Consider the following 19,786-nt stretch of genomic DNA (forward strand, 5'->3'; position numbering starts at 1 on the left):
GGGGGGGATGGGCATATAGTAATATTTGGGCGTGTGGCGGATCGTGATGGTGCAGGTTCAGGTGGATAGTGATGGTGAGGGGTGGGTGGATTGTGATGGGGGAGATTGAGGAGGGTAGTGATGGTGAAGGGTGAGGCGGATAGGAATGGTAAGGGGTGGGGTTAATAGTGATTGTGGTGGGTGGGGCAGATCGTGATGGCGGTGGGATGGGCGTATAGTAATGACGGTGGGTGGGGCAGATTGTGATGTTGGGGGGTTGGGTGGATCGTGATGTTGCGGCGTTTGTTGGATAGTGATTGTGGGGTTTGGGGCGGATAGTGATGGTAGGGGGTCGGGCGGATTGTGATGGTAGTGGCTGGGTTGGATAGTGATGGTGAGGGGTGGTGAATAGTGATGTTAGGGGGGGGGGGGCGGATAGTGATGGTGAGGAGTGAGGCGGATCGTGATGGGGAAGGGTGAGGCGGATTGTATTGGTAAGGGGTGGGGCTAATAGTGATTGTAGTTGGTCGGGCAGATCGTGATGGTGGGGGGATGGGTGTATAGTAATGGTGGTGGGGGGGGATAGTGGGGATGAGGCGTTCGTTGATGGTGGTGGATGGGGCAGATTGTGATGGTGGGGGATGGGTGGATAGTGATGTTGCGGGGCTGGTTGGATGGTGATTGTGGGGTTTGGGGCGGATAGTGATGGTGGAGGGCACACCGAATAGTGATGATGGGGGTTGGGGCTTACTGTGAAGGTGGGGGGTGAGTGGATGGTGATGGTGGAGGGTGGTTTGGAGAGTGATGGTGGGGGGTGAGATGGTCGGGCAGGATGGAGGGGAGGCGGGGAGAAGATTTTCAGACGAAAATCTTCTCCCCGTGGCAGCGCCTCTTCTTGCTGAGTGAAGGCCTCCCGCAAAAGTCATTATAATATGAGAGGTTGACTCTCAGGTGGCCTCCCACTTCGTAGCCCTGCTCCTCGGCCACGAAGGAGGGGCAAGTCCTCTGGGCCCGCGTCATCACCCCCACCGGAGCTCGGGGACGCTTTGTGGGACGAGCCAAGCAGCTGCTGCTGTTGGGTCCAGCTGCTTTTTTCTGCCGGCGTCGTTGAGGTGACTTCTTGGCTGCTTCCATCTCGAGCCAGATGTCCTTAACAGCCGCCGCCTCCCAGAACCCGACTGTAGGAACTGGCGCAGGGTCGACCTGAGATAACTGAGGCCCGCACAGGCCCAGGCAGCAACAGCAGCTGCACAGCTGTTCATATCCCAGCAGGGGATTCTCGGCTGTCAGGAGGCAGGCGTCGTGGAGGAGGTGGTGGTACTCTGTTGACTCCGCTCCTTCACAGGATTCTGGGGGATGAGTGAGACCTAGGGCACAGTAGGGGGATGTCATCAGCACTGGGCAGTACCTGGACCGTACCCTTAATTATCATCATGCAAGTACTCACATTCGTCATTCAGTCATCCACGTCAACATTCTATGATCATTGTACTTAAACGTCGGCTGCACCCTTAGAATTGCATGGAAAGCTTGTGGGAGGAGCACACGGACCTTGGAATATGTACGACCCAAATACATCATTGCGAGGGTGACCTTGGCTAGGCAACGCATCTAGACGGCCATGTCATCAATGTTTTTATTGTAATTATATACTAATTATATTTTATATCAAAGTAATTGTAGTGTAAATTTTGATTTAAAGCTTTCGTGACTGCAGTAATTCATATTCTTAGCACTTTCGGTAAAGTCACATTGAAGGGAACATAACACAAATGGTCGAAACGTCGTGAGAATTTTTATTGTTTTATATATATTTTATTATTTTATTGTTTCCCTTCAACGTGACTTTACCGAAAGAGCTAAGATTATAATTGTAGTGTTCTACGATGGGGGCGGAGCCTGCAGAAGACGGGGGCGGGGCCACATAGGCCGTGGCAGTGACGTCACCAGAGGGCGGGGCTCGAGGCCTGGACCGTTGGCGACAGTTGGAGCGGGGAGGCCGTTGCCATGGCTACCCGGGTTTGTTGTTGCCCACCGACATCGCTATAATAAAGACTTTACTTGTTTACTTAGCGCTCGTTTATCATTGATTTACTTATTTATCGTTACCGAGACTATCCTTATGACTTAATTACTTGTTAAATAGATAGCAACTCGTCACGTTCTTTAGAAGGAAAACCAAAGAGGCAAATTTACACATAAGTGCTTCTGGCAGATGTGGCCACAGGCCAAAGAGACACGCACATTGATGTACTCATCGTCGGTATTAAATTATTGTTTACTATCGATCAAGGACGGGCACGTCAAAGCTATTTGAGGAAAGTGAGTGGTGGTGCTGATTGGTACTTGCTATGAGCACCTGCCCCTAGTCAGAATCAGAATCTCAATCTATATTCATACTGGAGGAATACGATGAACTATACAGCTCGTTTTCAAAGATGTTCAGTACCTTGGTTCGCCTCGTAGTCTGCGACCACTTCGGCCCAAGCGGCTGTGGAGGGGGACTTCGCAGGCTTCTCAGAATCCGGAGTCGAAAGGGAGGGAACGGGGGGGAGGCGGAGGAAGAAAATCGTGAAGCGTGCCGCTAAGCATGCTCCTCATATACAGCTACAGAGACGAAGATCCCCCTGGCAGCCTTGGACCAGTGCTGTGCTGAAGAGCAGCACGGCACACCACGCCTGGCCACCTTTGTCTCCCCTATGCTGATGTTTTCAACGGGGGCTCTTTACATAGGTGATGTTTTAACACGTTGAATCAGATACTGTAATCGTTTTGAGTCTGAGTAGACAAAGAGGAGGCCCATGACTTTTTCACTAAATACCAACCACCGTGGAATATAAATTCGCGCTACTCCTCTAGCGACACAACAGCCCTGCCTACTCCCCACACAGGAATCTACACACACACACAGCAACACTCGCTCCACTCACCATGTCAATATCTTTTCGTGCAATATTCTCGTATGAGGTCATCATTTGGAAATCTTGAGCATCGCAAGAACGCAGCTCTCTGCTCAACGCCTCTGCTCAAAATGGCAGTTAGGACCACGTGACATCGGTTAGGGCCTCGTGACGGCGCGTCGGACAACTCGTTGCGAGGCAACTGGCGATTTGGGTGACGTCACGGCGAGTCACGTGCTCCTTGGTACACGAATCAGAGAGGAACCCAGCACACGAACCACTCACACGCGCCTCGCGCACCCTTCTGAACAGACTCTTGGTAGGAGGTGCACACACACACCCCAACAAATACACTTCGTATAACACGCGTGAATACGAATGTAAATAGATGTTCCATTGTCCGAATATTTATTTCAGATACCGACGTACAAATTAATTAGAATATGTATTTATACTGGAGAAATCCAATCAATAACTCACAAACCACCCACCCACCCTCTCAAGTTCTCAAGCATACAATAACCCATTCGCCAAGCCGTGCTGGCCTTCACAGATGCTTGCTCACAGCACCTGCCCTAATAATCTGTTAGGGCTGTTGGGGGGTAGGTGCTGCGGGATCTGTGTCTTTGTGTGGGCTGGTGAATGTGGGGAGCGGTAGTGTCGTGATTAACGCACTTCGCCACGAAGCCGGCCAATCAGTTCGATTCCCGCTCACGGCAAAGACAAGTGACGATTGTCTGAATCGGTTATTGGCCTCGCTAATTCAGCCTGAAATCAACACGTTGTGTAAACATCACGACTAGGGAAACAAATGCGGCCGGGGATGGTGTTGGTCACTTATGCCCTCGTGTACCGTGCCGTTCTTCATAGGTAGTCGCTAACAGTACCTGCCCCAACATTCTGTTAAGGCTACACGGGGGATCTTTGTCTTTGTTTGTGAAAGTGTGGGGAGCGGTGGTGCAACGGTTAGCGCGCTGCGAACCTGGAGATCAGAGATCTCTGGCGCAGAGCGCGCTCTCATTGGTCAGTGGAGTCGTGACGTGATGCTAAGAGAGCGTGTTGATTGGGGTCGTCAGCTTGCAAAGGGCTCGATGCTGGAGCCGTGTTCATAACAAACTCGACGCTCGTGGTTTGTATCATTGCAGAATGCCGCATCAAAGTCAAGTGGCTATGAGCTGCTTTGGTGTCCTTAAGTGCTGCTCCTTTCTCAAGAAAATACCCTTCCAAAAAAAGATACTCGATTAAAACCACGAGAGACCGTGCAGTGGTTGTTTTGGCACCATTCAGTATACATCATCTAAATAAGATGTTAATCTTTGAAACTGCACATTTTTAAAGATGTAATAACGAGGTCATAACAAGTGTCAGATGTAAAACCTCTTTCCATTGTTTGGATTTCACTTCCCCATAATTCGGGTGCAAATTATCGCAACATTCAAATATCGTGTACAGAATATGCTCTTTGTTGAGACCACGAATGAAATAGATTTTACTGCATGGTTGTTCGAAAGCATGACTCTGAAATCGTTTTGGTACACAACTATGCACTGCGAAAACCTACCGACAGAAAACATGTTTTTGTAACCAAACGCTCAATGCTGAGAGCGTTTGGTTATGAAAATATTTGTGCGAGTGTGCTGCACGGGACTTTGCCTTGGCTCGAGATTAACCACCGGTCTTGCCACGTCCAGACATGGTGAGGACGACGAGGACACATTGAAAAGGAGACTCGGGCTGGTGTACTTCAACTTATTTATTTCGTTGTCACCGCTCGTACATTACAGCAACACTCATCATCAAACCAACCCAGTTCCACGTTTTTCAGCCACTTTTAAACCTCTTCTCCACCAATTACCTTTCTCCCACTTCTCGCTCTTTCCCGATCCGCTCTCCGCACCAATCCGATCCGAGTGTCAACCACTCACTCATCAGATTGCGTTTCGTGCACGTCGTGCTCACACCCCGATCTCTCTTCCCCGCCCGAGCGTGCCGCGTGCGTGACGTGGTGATCCCTGACCTCCGACCCTTGATGCGTTAGGCATGCGTGATGTCGAGTGCGGAAGGTATGCGTGCTGTTTGTGTTGTGCGAGTGTGTGAGGATGGGTGACACATCCTCTATATCACCGCTTTCTCGGTTGAGACCAGAGCCCTCCTCGGCTACTGCAGCTGCTGCAGTAGCAGCAGACGGCGCCTCACGCAACCGCGCGTCGCTCGCGACTCCCGAGCAGAGCGCGCGGCTGCGATTCTACGAGAAGAAGAGCCCGGTCCACTCTCACGAGGAACTGGCGCGCAACATCAAAACACGTTTCGGGCAATTACCCTTCCCAAAGCACTCTATAATCAGATCGGCACAGCCGCAGAGAACGTAGGAGGGACGCGATATTGTGAAGGACGTGGGCCCCTGGCTCCCCCTCCGGGGGAGGGTTGATCTCGGGAGAGCTGCAGGTTCCGGACTCCTCGCTCATGTGAGAGTCGCCGCTATCCAACTGCTCACTCGTGGGGAGAGGGCTGCCGCTCCCCAGCTCCTCTCCTCGCGCTGGAGCCCCTCGGGTCCGCAGGTTCTGTTTGGGGGGCATAGCTCGGGGCTGGCGCATGGCTGCCTGGAATCAATATGTCGCTTCTCAGCCACTCAAACGCGACGTATCCGTTCACACAACCCCACGCACCACTCGCACGCGCTGAAGAGGGGGTCAGAGGGCAATGACGTCCTTCGCACACGCGTTGCCACCGAGGGCGGGCAATGGAGATTGTTTAAAGGGCTGTAGGGATAATCCCACGTGTACCCAGGCGAGTCCACCGTCGCTCACCGCGGGCACACGCTAAACAAAGGCAGTATGGATAATTGTGCGTGTACGCCGCCTGTCTACCTAACGCACACATTAAACACAAGGGCGGATGAGTAACCTCCCGTGCCCCTGTACGAGTCCGCCGCCGCTCGCCACACACACACGCTAATCACGAGCTATGCGCAGGGGCGAGCGCAAACACGTGGGTAAATACACACTCGCGCACAAACACAGGGTACGACGCAGGAACCCCGGTCGGGCCCGCACACAATGGCCGCCTCAACAGAGTTACCCACGTGCAAATCCCCGTACCACGACGAGCGGACTCACACCACCATGTGCCCGTTCCACACTCGCAGAAACCACATAACAAGGTTTGTTGATCACTGACGATTTATTCCTGGCGTGTCTGTGGGCTACTATTACCCGAGTCAGTCCGAGTCAGCAGGGCAGGTTTAACCTATCTCCCGATGGTCTAAAGCTGATCTACCTCGTCCCCTTGGAGTGAAACTCCCCACTCTCGCTTTCGTACTCACGTTCCGCCTGCGATGCGTGGGCCGTCGCGGAGAGACGAGGCTGCACGAGGTTCTTGCGGGGAGCGGGGCCTGGCTTCGCTGAGACTCGTCCCACGGACGACCCAGTGGCCGGCAAGCTGACTGCTCCGATCGCTCATTTGAGGAGAACGCGAACCCCCATCGTCGCTCTCCTCTCCCATTTTATCCCTCTCTACATCAAAGGTCTGCCCGGCTAACCCGCGATACCCCACCGCCATTGGTGCGCCCACCTCGGTGCCTTCACAGACGTCTGCTTCCCTCTCTACCCATCAACAGGGGCCGCCGTTGGGCCATTGCCATTGGCCACGGCGTGCAAGCGTACTTTTCCGGCCAATCGGATGCTTCCCCTGGTGCTCGTGTGGACCTAACCGCGGTGACTGAGTAGCCTTATCGTGAGCATGCAATTGCACGTCAATTCACGGCTCTGTGGTGTAATTCAACCTGGGGGAAGTCGGCCAATTCCCTGGCCCCAGGAAACCGTGAGGGATGTCCCTACGAAGAAGGCCCCTGGGTGAAAACCTGGAGGCCAGGTGACTTCCCCACGAGGTCCTACGTGGGGGGTGTGTGTGTTGTGTGTGCTCATTTTGGGGATGGTGAGGGAGAAGCAGCTTCGGCCTGCACGCTCTCCCGTGGTGGCGTTGCAGGCATGGCCCCGACGGAGCGGCTTCGCTGCTATGGCACCACATAGCCCGCCGAGGTGCCAGTCTCCGTCCTGGGTTGACTGGAGCATCTCGCCTGGGTTGCCCCCACGAGGTAGCGCCGCGGGGTCGGCGGGACTCGCCCGGCCCTCGTGGCTGGCCTCGGGGGTGGTGGCTCCGTCTTTTGGGCTTTTAGCGGCGGTCTCTTCCTCCATTCCAATGGCTCCTCTCGTCCCTCGGCACCTGTGGGCTGGGGAACAAACTCAGAGGCAGCAGGGTTTAGGTGCCATCGTCCCCGCCCCCCCTGGCCTGGGCCGTGACCCCTCGGGGCCGAGCATGGAGGGTGTTGGGACCCCGGGATTTCGGGGTACCCAAACTGCGGGGTTCTCCCTCGCTGGGGCTGCCTTCCATGGTTTTAATTGGCGGACGTTGACCACCATCTCTCGGCCCCTGTCTCCGCCGTGAATCAGCACCGTCCAGGGGGAGATCAGCCGCCCCACGGTCCAGGGTCCGCGCCAGTAGGTGGTCAGTTTCCCCAGCTGTCCAGCCCCGACACGAGGGGTGTATAGCCACACCTTAGAGCCCGCCGAGTAGAAGGGGGGCTCCATAAGGGGTCGGGCGCCCTGCTCTTGGTGCCGATGCACGGCCTCTCCTTGTGGGTAGGCCCCGCCCCGGGCCCCTCGCAGAGTCTCCATCAGGTGCTCCACGGGGCGGCTCCCCTCATCCCGTTGCAGTGGGGGAACGCCGAACAGCAGATCTGCAGGTAGACGAGACTCACGGCCACACATCATTAGGAACAGGGTCTGTCCCGTAGACGTGTGTACTGTGGTGGCGTAGGAGAACAGGGCATAGGGGAGGTGTTCGTCCCAGTCCTGCTGAGTTGCGGCCACCATGCATTTGAGCTTCCCAGCTAAGGTCTGGTTCATACGCTCCACCATACCGTTCACCTGGGGGTGCTACGCCGTGGTTCGGTCCTTCTGGATTCCGAACTCGCGGCACAGCGCCTGAAACAGCTCTGCCTCGAACTCACTACCTTGCTCGGTAATGACCCATTCGGAGATCCCGTGCTTAAGTACGTAGTGCTCCACGAATGCCCAGACCACCACAAGAGCCGTCTTATCGGGGATGGCCACCGCCACGGGATAGCGTGCGAAATACTCCACCGGTGGGATCGCGGAAATTGCCCCTGTAGGTCGATCCCAACCAGCTGGTTTGTCCGACTGACGCGGAACGGCCTCAGGGGTACCTGATATTGTGCCGGTTTCGGCCCGCATTGCTGACACGCGCGGTAGTCCTGTACCCAGGCGGCCACGTCTTGCACCAATTTGGGCCAGAGATATTGGCGACGCAGGGTCTCCCGAGTGCGCCGTTCCCCATCATGGCCCCCGAGCAGGTGGTCGTGCACCAGCCATAGCAGCTGGGGTCGCACCTGGGAGGGAACACAGATGCACCCTCTTACCACCCCGTTCTGCACACACAACCGGGCATACAAACCACTCCAGGGTCCTGGTAGGGTGCTCTTCTTCTCCCGCAGGGCCACTTCCACTGCCGCCAGATCCGGGTCCCGTTGCTGGGTCTGTCTCAACTGCTCGTCGTCCAGGCCCGGGAAGACGCAGCCGACGTCCTCTTGGATCCGCCCGGTCAGGGTGGGGCAGTCCGTCGGCTCCTTCTGTAGGGGTCTCCGCGGCGCATACTGCACTCTCTCTCGCGAGAGGGGGGTTAGTCTCAGTGCGCTCCCGGGGGGGCGTTGCCTGTTGGCAGCGTCCCCCATGAAGCATGGGCAGGCCTCCTCTGCCCTCGTCTCGGCGCACACCATGGGCTGCCTCGACAAGGTGTCCACATTTTCGTGCATCCGCCCAGCCCGGTACTCGATCTGCAGGTTGTATTCCTGCAGCTGCGCCAGCCATCGGGCCATCTGCCCCTGCGATTTCTTGAATGTGAGATGGAGCTGCAGAGCATAATGGTCACTCCGCACCCGACATTTTCTGCCATACAAATACGGCCAGAACTGTTTACATGTGAAGATCACGGCGTACAGTTCCTGACGGGTCACGCAATAGTTCAGCTCGGCCCTGCTCAGGGTCCAGCTGGCGTATGCGATGGCCCGTTCCATCCCATCCTGCACCTGTGACAACACCGTGCCCAGCTCATAGCTGCAGGCGTCGGTGTCCAAAATCAAATCAGTGGAAAAATCCGGGAAAGCCAGGGTGGGGGTATGGGTGAGGTGGTCTTTGAGGGTGGTGAAGGCCGTCAGGCGGCCTCCGTCCACTGATAAGGGTTCTTAGGGGAAGTGAGTTGGGTGAGGGGGCGTGCAATCTCGCTGAATCCCTTTACAAATCGACGATAATAGGTGGCGTGCCCCAAGAATGACCTGATCTCCGTCAGGTTCCTTGGCCATGGCCATTCCACTATGGCGCGTACCTTCTCCGGATCGGTGCGCAACCCTGCCTCGCTGATTCGGTGTCCAAGGTACCCCACCTCGTGCTGCGCAACATAACACTTACGTGGCTTGAGTTTGAGATGGGCTGCTCGCAGTCACTGGAACACCTCTCATAACCTGGACCAGTCCTCAGACAGAGATATACTGAACACTATCACGTCAACCAGGTAAATTAGGCACTGTTCCCACTGCAAGCCCCGCATCACCAGCTCCATCAACCACTGGAACGTCGCAGGCACATTAGTGAGTCCGAACGGGAGTATCCGAAACTCAAACAGTCCCATCGGTTTGGTAAATGCAGTCTTTGGCCGATCCTCCTCCGCCATATCCACCTGCCAGTACCCGGATGCTAGATCGAGGGTGGAAAAATACCACGCCACCGCGAGGCTGTCAAAGGTGTCATCGATGCGGGGGATGGGGAAGGCATCGCCGAGGGTGACTGCGTTCAACTTTCGGTAATCAACACAAAATCGGGTCGACCCATCCTTTTTCATCACCAGTACCACCGGGGCAGACCAGGGGCTCGCTGAGGGTAGGATTATGTTATCTCGGAGCATTTCCACGATGGCCTCTTTAATCTGGGCCCGTTCAGGCGCGCCCACTCGGTATGCGGGGAGTTTAATTGGTCGGGCGGCACCGGTGTCAATTTGGTGCTTAACAAGGTCAGTCCGGCCCACATCCGAATCGTGCTCACTGAACACGTCGGCGTCATCGCTCATGAAAACGTTTATTCTGAGCTCCTGGTTTAGCCCCGAATGAGTGGCATCAAACAGTATTTTACAATAAAATATTGATCCCAATGCAGTACACCATATCGACGTGAAATTGGCAGGTGCACTCACTGGATGAGACGAAGTGTAAAAAGCGACCCATCCAGATACAACAATGCAAAAGCCTACAATACCTGGTATTCCCAGGCAGTCTCCCATCCAAGTACTAACCAGGCTCGACTCTGCTTAGCTTCCGAGATCAGACGAGATCGGGCGCATTCAGGGTGATATGGTCGTAGGCCATGCTTGGAAAGACCTGTCGCACATTCAGATGTATAAAACAATCAACATTCAACTATACTTCTGGAGGTCATCGCTCATAAAACCTTTATTCTGAGCTCCTGGTTGAGCCCCGAAAGAGTGGCATCAAACATTATTTTACGATAAAATATTGATCCCAATGCAGTACACCATATCGACGTGAAATTGGCACGTGCACTCACTGGATGAGTCGAAGTGTAAAAAGCGACCCATCCAGATCCAAAAATACAAAATCCTACAACACCTGGTGTTCCTAGGCAGTCTGCCATCCAAGTACTCACCATGCTCAACCCTGCTTAGCTTCCGAGATCAGACGAGATTGGGCGCATTCAGGGTGATATGGTCGTAGGCCATGCTTGCACACACCTGTCACACATTCAGATGTATAAAACAATTAAAGTTCAACTATATTTCTGGAAATCATCGCTCATGAATACGTATATTCTGAGCTCCTGGTTGAGCCCCGAATAAGTGGCATCAAACAGTCTGGATGAGTCGAAGTGTAAAAAGCGACCCATCCAGATATAACAATGCAAAAGCCTACAACACCAGGTATTCCCAGGCAGTCTCGCATCCAAGTACTAACCAGGCTCGACCCTGCTTAGCTTCCGAGATCAGATGAGTTCGGGCGCATTCAGGGTGATATGGACGTAGGCCGTGCTTGCAGAGACCTGTCCAACACTCATATGTATAAAACAATCAACATTCAACTATACTACTGGAGGTCATCGCTCATGAAAACGTTTATTCTGAGCTCCTGGTTTAGCCCCGAAAGAGTGGCATCAAACAGTATTTTACGAGAAAATATTGATCCCAATGCAGTACACCATATCGACGTGAAATTGGCAGATGCACTCACTGGATGAGTGGAAGTGTAAAAAGCGACCCATCCAGATCCAAATATACAAAAGCCTACAACACCTGGTATTCCCAGGCAGTCTCCCATCCAAGTACTAACCAGACTCGACCGTGCTTAGCTTCCGAGATCAGACGAGATCGGGCGCATTCAGGGTGATATGGTTGTAGGCCATGCTTGGAAAGACCTGTCGCACATTCAGATGTATAAAACAATCAACATTCAACATAACTTCTGGAGGTCATCGCTCAAAAAATCTTTATACTGGTAGGAACGAAGTTGTAAACTGAGTGTACCAGCCTGCAATAGATTAATGTGTCCGTACGTCCGTCCGTCCCCTTTCAATACTTTAACGAAGTGAAATCTCGTGCTGTTGGGTGTATAAAATCAGTAATAGACAGCGCAGAGACTTGTCCTACCAGCCCACCCTGCAGGGACCTGTTTCTGAGCTCCTGGTTGAGCCCCGAAAGAGTGGCATCAAACATTATTTTACAAGAAAATATTGATCCCAATGCAGTACACCATATCGACGTGAAATTGGCAGGGGCACTCACTGGATGAGTCGAAGTGTAAAAAGCGAGCCATCCAGATCCAAGTAAACAAGAGCCTACAACACCTGGTATTCCCAGGCAGTCTCCCATCCAAGTACTAACCAGACTCGACCCTGCTTAGTTTCCGAGATCAGACGAGATCGGGCGCATTCAGGGTGATATGGTCGTAGGCCATGCTTGCAAAGACCTGTCGCACATTCAGATGTATAAAACAATCAACATTCAACTATACTTTTGGAGGTCATCGCTCATAAAACCTTTATTCTGTGCTCCTGGTTGATCCCCAAAAGAGTGGCATCAAACAGTCTGGATGACTTGATTCGAAGCTTTCGTGACTGCAAGAATTACTCTTTGTTTTTTTCGGTAAAGTCACGTATAAATAAAAAATAATAAAATAACAATAGCATACGACGTTTCGGTTGCAACACAAGCAGCCATCATCAGGTACAGAAGAGCTAAATTTACGAGAGAGAGGAAACACATAACCCCAGATGTATATACAGACACCCAAGTAGGGGGGAACTAATACAGATACAACAGGGTACAACAGAGAGAGAAGCATACCAAACAATCAGGGTTTAGCATAATTTGGAAACCATATAAAGCAACACAGACGGTCGGTCAAAACACAATTAACGCATAGTCTGGTTGATTACGCTATTTCAAAGATTGTTAAATTGCAAGTTAAGTATGAAATTTAAAATACAGACTGCGCACACACACACATAGACATCCAAGTAGAGTGAACCAGCACAGACACGCACACAGTGAAGTCGCCTTAAATAGGCAGAGAAGGTGAGGCTGAGAGACAATGGGACAAATTAGCATGAGGTATGCATGGAACAAAGGGGGCACGGCAGCACACACTCGGAAACACCAAGGCCCACACACAGGCAGAGACAGCACAGAGACACAAATCCAAGCCAAGACACAAAGGCAGATGCACAAGCAGAGACAACACAAAGACACAGACCTAATACCTCCCTTAGAGGTGGTTCAGACTTGATTCGAAGCTTTCGTGACTGCAAGAATTACTCTTTGTTTTTTTCGGTAAAGTCACGTATAAATAAAAAATAATAAAATAACAATAGCGTACGACGTTTCGGTTGCAACACAAGCAGCCATCATCAGGTACAGAAGAGCTAAATTTACGAGAGAGAGGAAACACATAACCCCAGATGTATATACAGACACCCAAGTAGGGGGCGTGGATGGAGTGGGGGGTGAGAGTGGATGGTGTCGCGGTGAGAGTGGATGGTGTCGGGGTGAGTATGGATGTTGGAGAGGTGATCGTGGCTGGTGTACGAGTGAGCGTGGATGGTGTAGGGGTGAGCGTGGCTGGTGTAGGGGTGAGCGTGGATGTTGTAGGGGTGAGAGTGGATGTTGCAGGAGTGAGCGTAGATGGTGTAGGGGGTGAGCGTGGAGGTTGTAAAGGTGAGCGTGGAGGTTGTAAAGGTGAGCGTGGATGGTGTAGGAGTGAGCGTGGATGTTGTAGGGGTGAGAGTGGATGGTGTCGCGGTGAGAGTGGATGGTGTCGGGGTGAGTATGGATGTTGGAGAGGTGAGCGTGGATGGTGTAGGAGTGAGCGTGAATGTTGCAGGAGTGAGCGTGGATGTTGTAGGGGTGAGCGTGGATGGTGTAGGGGTGAGAGTGGATGTTATATGAGTGAGCATGGACATTGTAGATGTGAGTGTGGATGGTATAGGGGAAAGCGTGGATGGCGTAGTGGTGAGCGTGGATGGTGTAGGGGTGAGCGTGGATGTTGTAGAGGTGAGCGTGGATGGTGTAAGGGTGAGCGTGGCTATTGTAGGGGTGAGCGTGGATGTTGTAGGGGTGAGTGTGGATGGTGTAGGGGTGAGCGTGGATGTTGCCGGAGTGAGCGTGGGTGTTGTAGGCGTAAACGTGGATGGTGTAGTGGTGAGCGTGGATGGCGTAGTGGTGAGCGTGGATGGTGTAGGGGTGAGCGTGGATGTTGTAGAGGTGAGCGTGGATGGTGTAAGGGTGAGCGTGGCTATTGTAGGGGTGAGCGTGGATGGTGTATTGGTGAGCGTGGATGGTGTAGGGGTGAGCGTGGATGGTGTAGTGGTGAGCGTGGATGGCGTAGTGGTGAGCGTGGATGGTGTAGGGGTGAGCGTGGATGTTGTAGAGGTGAGCGTGGATGGTGTAAGGGTGAGCGTGGCTATTGTAGGGGTGAGCGTGGATGGTGTAGGGGGTGAGCGTGGGGGTTGTAAAGGTGAGCATGGATGGTGTAGGAGTGAGCGTGGATGTTGTAGGGGTGAGAGTGAATGGGGTTGGGGTGGGCGTGGATGGTGTTGGGGTGAGTGTGGATGTTGGAGAGGTGAGCGTGGCTGGTGTAGGAGTGAGCGTGGATGGTGTAGGGGTGAGCGTGGATGGTATAGGGGTGAGCGTGGATGTTGTAGGGGTGAGAGTGGATGTTGCAAGAGTGAGCGTAGATGGTGTAGGGGGTGAGCGTGGAGGTTGTAAAGGTGAGCGTGGATGGTGTAGGAGTGAGCGTGGGTGTTGTAGGGGTGAGAGTGGATGGGGTTGGGTGTGGCGTGGATAGTGTTGGGGTGAGAGTGGATGGTGTCGGGGTGAGAGTGGATGGTGTCGGGGTGAGTATGGATGTTGGAGAGGTGAGCGTGGATGGTGTAGGGGTGAGCGTGGATGTTGCAGGAGTGAGCGTGGATGTTGTAGGGGTGAGCTTCGATGGTGTAGGGGTGAGAGTGGATGTTGTAAAGGTGAGCGTGGATGGTGTAGGGGTGAGAGTGGATGTTGTATGAGTGAGCATGGACGGTGTAGATGTGAGTGTGGATGGTATAGGGGAAAGCGTGGATGGTGTAGTGGTGAGCGTGGATGGTGTAGGGGTGAGCGTGGATGTTGTAGAGGTGAGCGTGGATGGTGTAGGGGTGAGCGTGGCTATTGTAGGGGTGAGCGTGGATGTTGCAGGAGTGAGCGTGGATATTGCATGAGAGAGCGTGGATGTTGAAGGGGTGAGTGTGGATGGTGTAGGGGTGAGAGTGGATGTTGTATGAGTGAGCATGGACAGTGTAGATGTGAGTGTGGATGGTATAGGGGAAAGCGTGGATGGTGTAGTGGTGAGCGTGGATGGTGTAGGGGTGAGCGTGGATGTTGTAGAGGTGAGCGTGGATGGTGTAGGGGTGAGCGTGGCTATTGTAGGGGTGAGCGTGGATGTTGCAGGAGTGAGGTGGATTTTGTATGAGAGAGCGTGGATGTTGAAGGGGTGAGTGTGGATGGTGTAGGGGTGAGCGTGGATGTTGGAGGAGTGAGCGTGGATGATGTAGGAGTGAGCGTAGATGGTGTAGGGGGTGAGCGTGGAGGTTGTAAAGGTGAGCATGGATGGTGTAGGAGTGAGCGTAGATGGTGTAGGGGGTGAGCGTGGAGGTTGTAAAGGTGAGCATGGATGGTGTAGGAGTGAGCGTGGATGTTGTAGGGGTGAGAGTGAATGGGGTTGGGGTGGGCGTGGATGGTGTTGGGGTGGGCGTGGATGGTGTTGGGGTGAGTGTGGATGTTGGCGAGGTGAGCGTTGATGTTGCAGGGGTGAGCGTGGATGTTGCAGGAGTGAGCGTGGATGTTGTAGGGGTGAGCGTGGATGGTGTAGGGGTGAGAGTGGATGTTGTAATGGTGAGCGTGGATGGTGTTGGGGTGAGAGTGGATGTTGTATGAGTGAGCATGGACGGTGTAGAGGTGAGTGTGGATAGTATAGGGGAAAGCATGGATGGTGTAGTGGTGAGCGTGGATGGTGTAGGGGTGAGCGTGGATGGTATAGGGGTGAGCGTGGATGGTGTAGGTGTGAGCGTGGATGGTGTAGTAGTGAGCGTGGACATTGTAAAGGTGAGCGTGGACAGTGTAGCGGTGAGCGTGGACGTTGTAGAGGTGAACGTGGATGTTGTAGGGGTGAGCGTGGATGTTGTAGGGGTGAGGGTGGATGGTGTAGGGGTGAGCGTGGATGTTGTAGAAGTGAGCGTAGATGGTGTAGGAGTGAGGGTGGATGTTGTAGCGGTGAGCGTGGATGGTGTTGGGGTGAGGGTGGATGTTGTAGGGGTGAGCGTGGATGTTGTCGGGGTGAGGGTGGATCGTGTAGGGGTGAGTGTGGATGTTGTAGAGGTGAGCGTGCATTGTGTAGGAGTGAGCGTGGATGGTGTAGGGGTGAGCGTCGATGGTATAGGGGTGAGCGTGGATGTTGTAGGGGTGAGAGTGGATGTTGCAGGAGTGAGCGTAGATGGTGTAGGGGGTGAGCGTGGAGGTTGTAAAGGTGAGCGTGGAGGTTGTAAAGGTGAGCGTGGATGGTGTAGGAGTGAGCGTGGATGTTGTAGGGGTGAGAGTGGATGGGGTTGGGTGGGGCGTGGATGGTGTTGGGGTGAGAGTGGATTGTGTTGGGGTGAGAGTGGATGGTGTTGGGGTGAGAGTGGATGGTGTCGGGGTGAGAGTGGATGTTGGAGAGGTGAGCGTGGATGGTATAGGGGTGAGCGTGGATGTTGCAGGAGTGAGCGTGGATGTTGTAGGGGTGAGCGTGGATGGTGTAGGGGTGAGAGTGGATGTTGTAAAGGTGAGCGTGGATGGTGTGGGGGTGAGAGTGGATGTTGTATGAGTGAGCATGGACGGTGTAGATGTGTGGATGGTATAGGGGAAAGCGTGGATGGTGTAGTGGTGAGCGTGGATGGTGTAGGGGTGAGCGTGGATGTTGTAGAGGTGAGCGTGAATGGTGTAGGGGTGAGCGTGACTATTGTAGGGGTGAGCATGGATGGTGTAGGGGTGAGCGTGGATGTTGCAGGAGTGAGCGTGGATTTTGTATGAGAGAGCGTGGATGTTGAAGGGGTGAGTGTGGATGGTGTAGGGGTGAGCGTGGATGTTGCAGGAGTGAGCGTGAGTGTTGTAGGAGAAAACGTGGATGGTGTAGGGGTGAGCATGGATGATGTAGGGGTGAGCATGGACGTTGTAAAGGTGAGCATGGATGATGTAGGAGTAAGCGTAGATGGTGTAGGGGGTGAGCGTGGAGGTTGTAAAGGTGAGCATGGATGGTGTAGGAGTGAGCGTGGATTGTGTAGGGGTGAGAGTGAATGGGGTTGGGGTGGGCGTGGATGGTGTTGGGGTGGGCGTGGATGGTGTTGGGGTGAGTGTGGATGTTGGCGAGGTGAGCGTTGATGTTGCAGGGGTGAGCGTGGATGTTGCAGGAGTGAGCGTGGATGTTGTAGGGGTGAGCGTGGATGGTGTAGGGGTGAGAGTGGATGTTGTAAAGGTGAGCGTGGATGGTGTAGCGGTGAGAGTGGATGTTGTATGAGTGAGCATGCACGGTGTAGAGGTGAGTGTGGATGGTATAGGGGAAAGCATGGATGGTGTAGTGGTGAGCGTGGATGGTGTAGGGGTGAGAGTGGATGTGGTGGGGGTGAGCGTGGATGTGGTAGGGGTGAGCGTGGATGTTGCAGGAGTGAGCGTGGATTTTGTATGAGAGAGCGTGGATGTTGAAGGGGTGAGTGTGAATAGTGTAAGGGTGAGCGTGGATGTTGGAGGAGTGAGCGTGGATGATGTGGGAGTGAGCGTAGATGGTGTAGGGGGTGAGCATGAGGGTTGTAAAGGTGAGCATGGATGGTGTAGGAGTGAGCGTAGATGGTGTAGGGGGTGAGCGTGGAGGTTGTAAAGGTGAGCATGGATGGTGTAGGAGTGAGCGTGGATGTTGTAGGGGTGAGAGTGAATGGGGTTGGGGTGGGCGTGGATGGTGTTGGTGTGAGTGTAGATGTTGGCGAGGTGAGCGTTGATGTTGCAGGGGTGCGCGTGGATGTTGCAGGAGTGAGCGTGAATGTTGTAGGGGTGAGCGTGGATGGTGTAGGGGTGAGAGTGGATATTGTAAAGGTGAGCGTGGATGGTGTTGGGGTGAGAGTGGATGTTGTATGAGTGAGCATGGACGGTGTAGAGGTGAGTGTGGATGGTATAGGGGAAAGCATGGATGGTGTAGTGGTGATCGTGGATGGTGTAGGGGTGAGAGTGGATGTGGTGGGGGTGAGCGTGGATGTGGTAGGGGTGAGCGTGGACAGTGTAGGGGTGAGCGTGGATGGTGTAGGAGTGAGCGTGGTTGGTGTAGGGGTGAGCGTGGATGGTGTAGGTGTGAGCGTGGATGGTGTAGGAGTGAGCGTGGACATTGTAAAGGTGAGCGTGGACAGTGTAGCGGTGAGCGTGGACGTTGTAGGGGTGAACGTGGATGTTGTAGGGGTGAGCGTGGATGTTGTAGGCGTGAGGGTGGATGGTGTAGGGGTGAGCGTGGATGTTGTAGAAGTGAGCGTAGATGGTGTAGGAGTGAGGGTGGATGTTGTAGCGGTGAGCGTGGATGGTGTTGGGGTGAGGGTGGATGTTGTAGGGGTGAGCGTGGATGTTGTCGGGGTGAGGGTGGATGGTGTAAGGGTGAGTGTGGATGTTGTAGAGGTGAGCGTGCATGGTGTAGGGGTGAGCTTGGATGGTGAAGGTGTGAGCGTGGCTGGTGTAGGAGTGAGCGTGGATGGTGTAGGGGTGAGCGTGGATGGTGTAGGGGTGAGCGTGCATGGTGTAGGGGTGAGCTTGGATGGTGAAGGTGTGAGTGTGGCTGGTGTAGGAGTGAGCGTGGATGTTGTAGGGGTGAGAGTGGATGTTGCAGGAGTGAGCGTAGATGGTGTAGGGGGTGAGCGTGGAGGTTGTAAAGGTGAGCGTGGAGGTTGTAAAGGTGAGCGTGGATGGTGTAGGAGTGAGCGTGGATGTTGTAGGGGTGAGAGTGGATGGGGTTGGGGTGGGCGTGGATGGTGTGGGGGGTGAGAGTGGATGGTGTCGCGGTGAGCGTGGATGGTGTAGGGGTGAGCTTGGATGGTGAAGGTGTGAGCGTGGATGGTGTAGGAGTGAGCGTGGATGGTGTAGGGGTGAGCGTGGATGGTGTAGAGGTGAGAGTGGATGGGGTTGGGTGTGGCGTGGATGGTGTTGGGGTGAGAGTGGATGGTGTTGGGGTGAGAGTGGATGGTGTTGGGGTGAGAGTGGATGGTGTCGGGGTGAGACTGGATGTTGCAGAGGTGAGCGTGGATGGTGTAGGGGTGAGCGTGGATGTTGCAGGAGTGAGCGTGGATGTTGTAGGGGTGAGCGTGGATGGTGTAGGGGTGAGAGTGGATGTTGTAAAGGTGAGCCTGGATGGTGTGGGGGTGAGAGTGGATGTTGTATGAGTGAGCATGGACGGTGTAGATGTGTGGATGGTATAGGGGAAAGCGTGGATGGTGTAGTGGTGAGCGTGGATGGTGTAGGGGTGAGCGTGGATGTTGTAGAGGTGAGCGTGAATGGTGTAGGGGTGAGCGTGACTATTATGGGGGTGAGCGTGGATGGTGTAGGGGTGAGCGTGGATGTTGCAGGAGTGAGCGTGGATTTTGTATGAGAGAGCGTGGATGTTGAAGGGGTGAATGTGGATGGTGTAGGGGTGAGCGTGGATGTTGCAGGAGTGAGCGTGAGTGGTGTAGGAGAAAACGTGGATGGTGTAGGGGTGAGCGTGGATGATGTAGGGGTGAGCATGAACGTTGTAAAGGTGAGCATGGATGATGTAGGAGTGAGCGTAGATGGTGTAGGGGGTGAGCGTGGAGGTTGTAAAGGTGAGCATGGATGGTGTAGGAGTGAGCGTGGATGTTGTAGGGGTGAGAGTGAATGGGGTTGGGGTGGGCGTGGATGGTGTTGGGGTGGGCGTGGATGGTGTTGGGGTGAGTGTGGATGTTGGCGAGGTGAGCGTTGATGTTGCAGGGGTGAGCGTGGATGTTGCAGGAGTGAGCGTGGATGTTGTAGGGGTGAGCGTGGATGTTGTAGGGGTGAGAGTGGATGGGGTTGGGGTGGGCGTGGATGGTGTGGGGGGTGAGAGTGGATGGTGTCGCGGTGAGCGTGGATGTTGTAGGGGTGAGCTTGGATGGTGAAGGTGTGAGCGTGGATGGTGTAGGAATGAGCGTGGATGGTGTAGGGGTGAGCGTGGATGGTGTAGAGGTGAGCGTGGATGTTGTAGGGGTGAGAGTGGATGTTGCAGGAGTGAGCGTAGATGGTGTAGG

General features: G+C 54.0%; 4 non-coding genes and 1 pseudogene across 4 annotated transcripts; all 5 read right to left on the reverse strand.

Moving 5' to 3' along the window:
* Window positions 1–10,189: 10,189 nt before the first annotated feature.
* LOC142925971 (5S ribosomal RNA) lies at window positions 10,190–10,308 on the reverse strand. Its single transcript, XR_012942895.1, has one exon. It is a non-coding gene; the product is annotated as a 5S ribosomal RNA (ribosomal RNA).
* Window positions 10,309–10,560: 252 nt separating this feature from the next.
* On the reverse strand, window positions 10,561–10,679 carry LOC142928429 (5S ribosomal RNA; annotated as a pseudogene).
* A 186-nt stretch (window positions 10,680–10,865) lies between these two features.
* Window positions 10,866–10,984, reverse strand: LOC142927122 (5S ribosomal RNA). Its single transcript, XR_012944047.1, has one exon. It is a non-coding gene; the product is annotated as a 5S ribosomal RNA (ribosomal RNA).
* Window positions 10,985–11,237: 253 nt separating this feature from the next.
* On the reverse strand, window positions 11,238–11,356 carry LOC142926252 (5S ribosomal RNA). The gene has a single exon (XR_012943177.1). It is a non-coding gene; the product is annotated as a 5S ribosomal RNA (ribosomal RNA).
* Window positions 11,357–11,788: 432 nt separating this feature from the next.
* On the reverse strand, window positions 11,789–11,907 carry LOC142926407 (5S ribosomal RNA). The gene has a single exon (XR_012943332.1). It is a non-coding gene; the product is annotated as a 5S ribosomal RNA (ribosomal RNA).
* Between the last annotated feature and the right edge of the window lie 7,879 nt (window positions 11,908–19,786).

Source organism: Petromyzon marinus, chromosome 23 (genome assembly GCF_048934315.1).
Source record: "Petromyzon marinus isolate PM22_M1 ecotype Great Lakes invasive population chromosome 23, UKy_Petmar_22M1.pri1.0, whole genome shotgun sequence".
Taxonomy (NCBI): domain Eukaryota; kingdom Metazoa; phylum Chordata; class Hyperoartia; order Petromyzontiformes; family Petromyzontidae; genus Petromyzon; species Petromyzon marinus.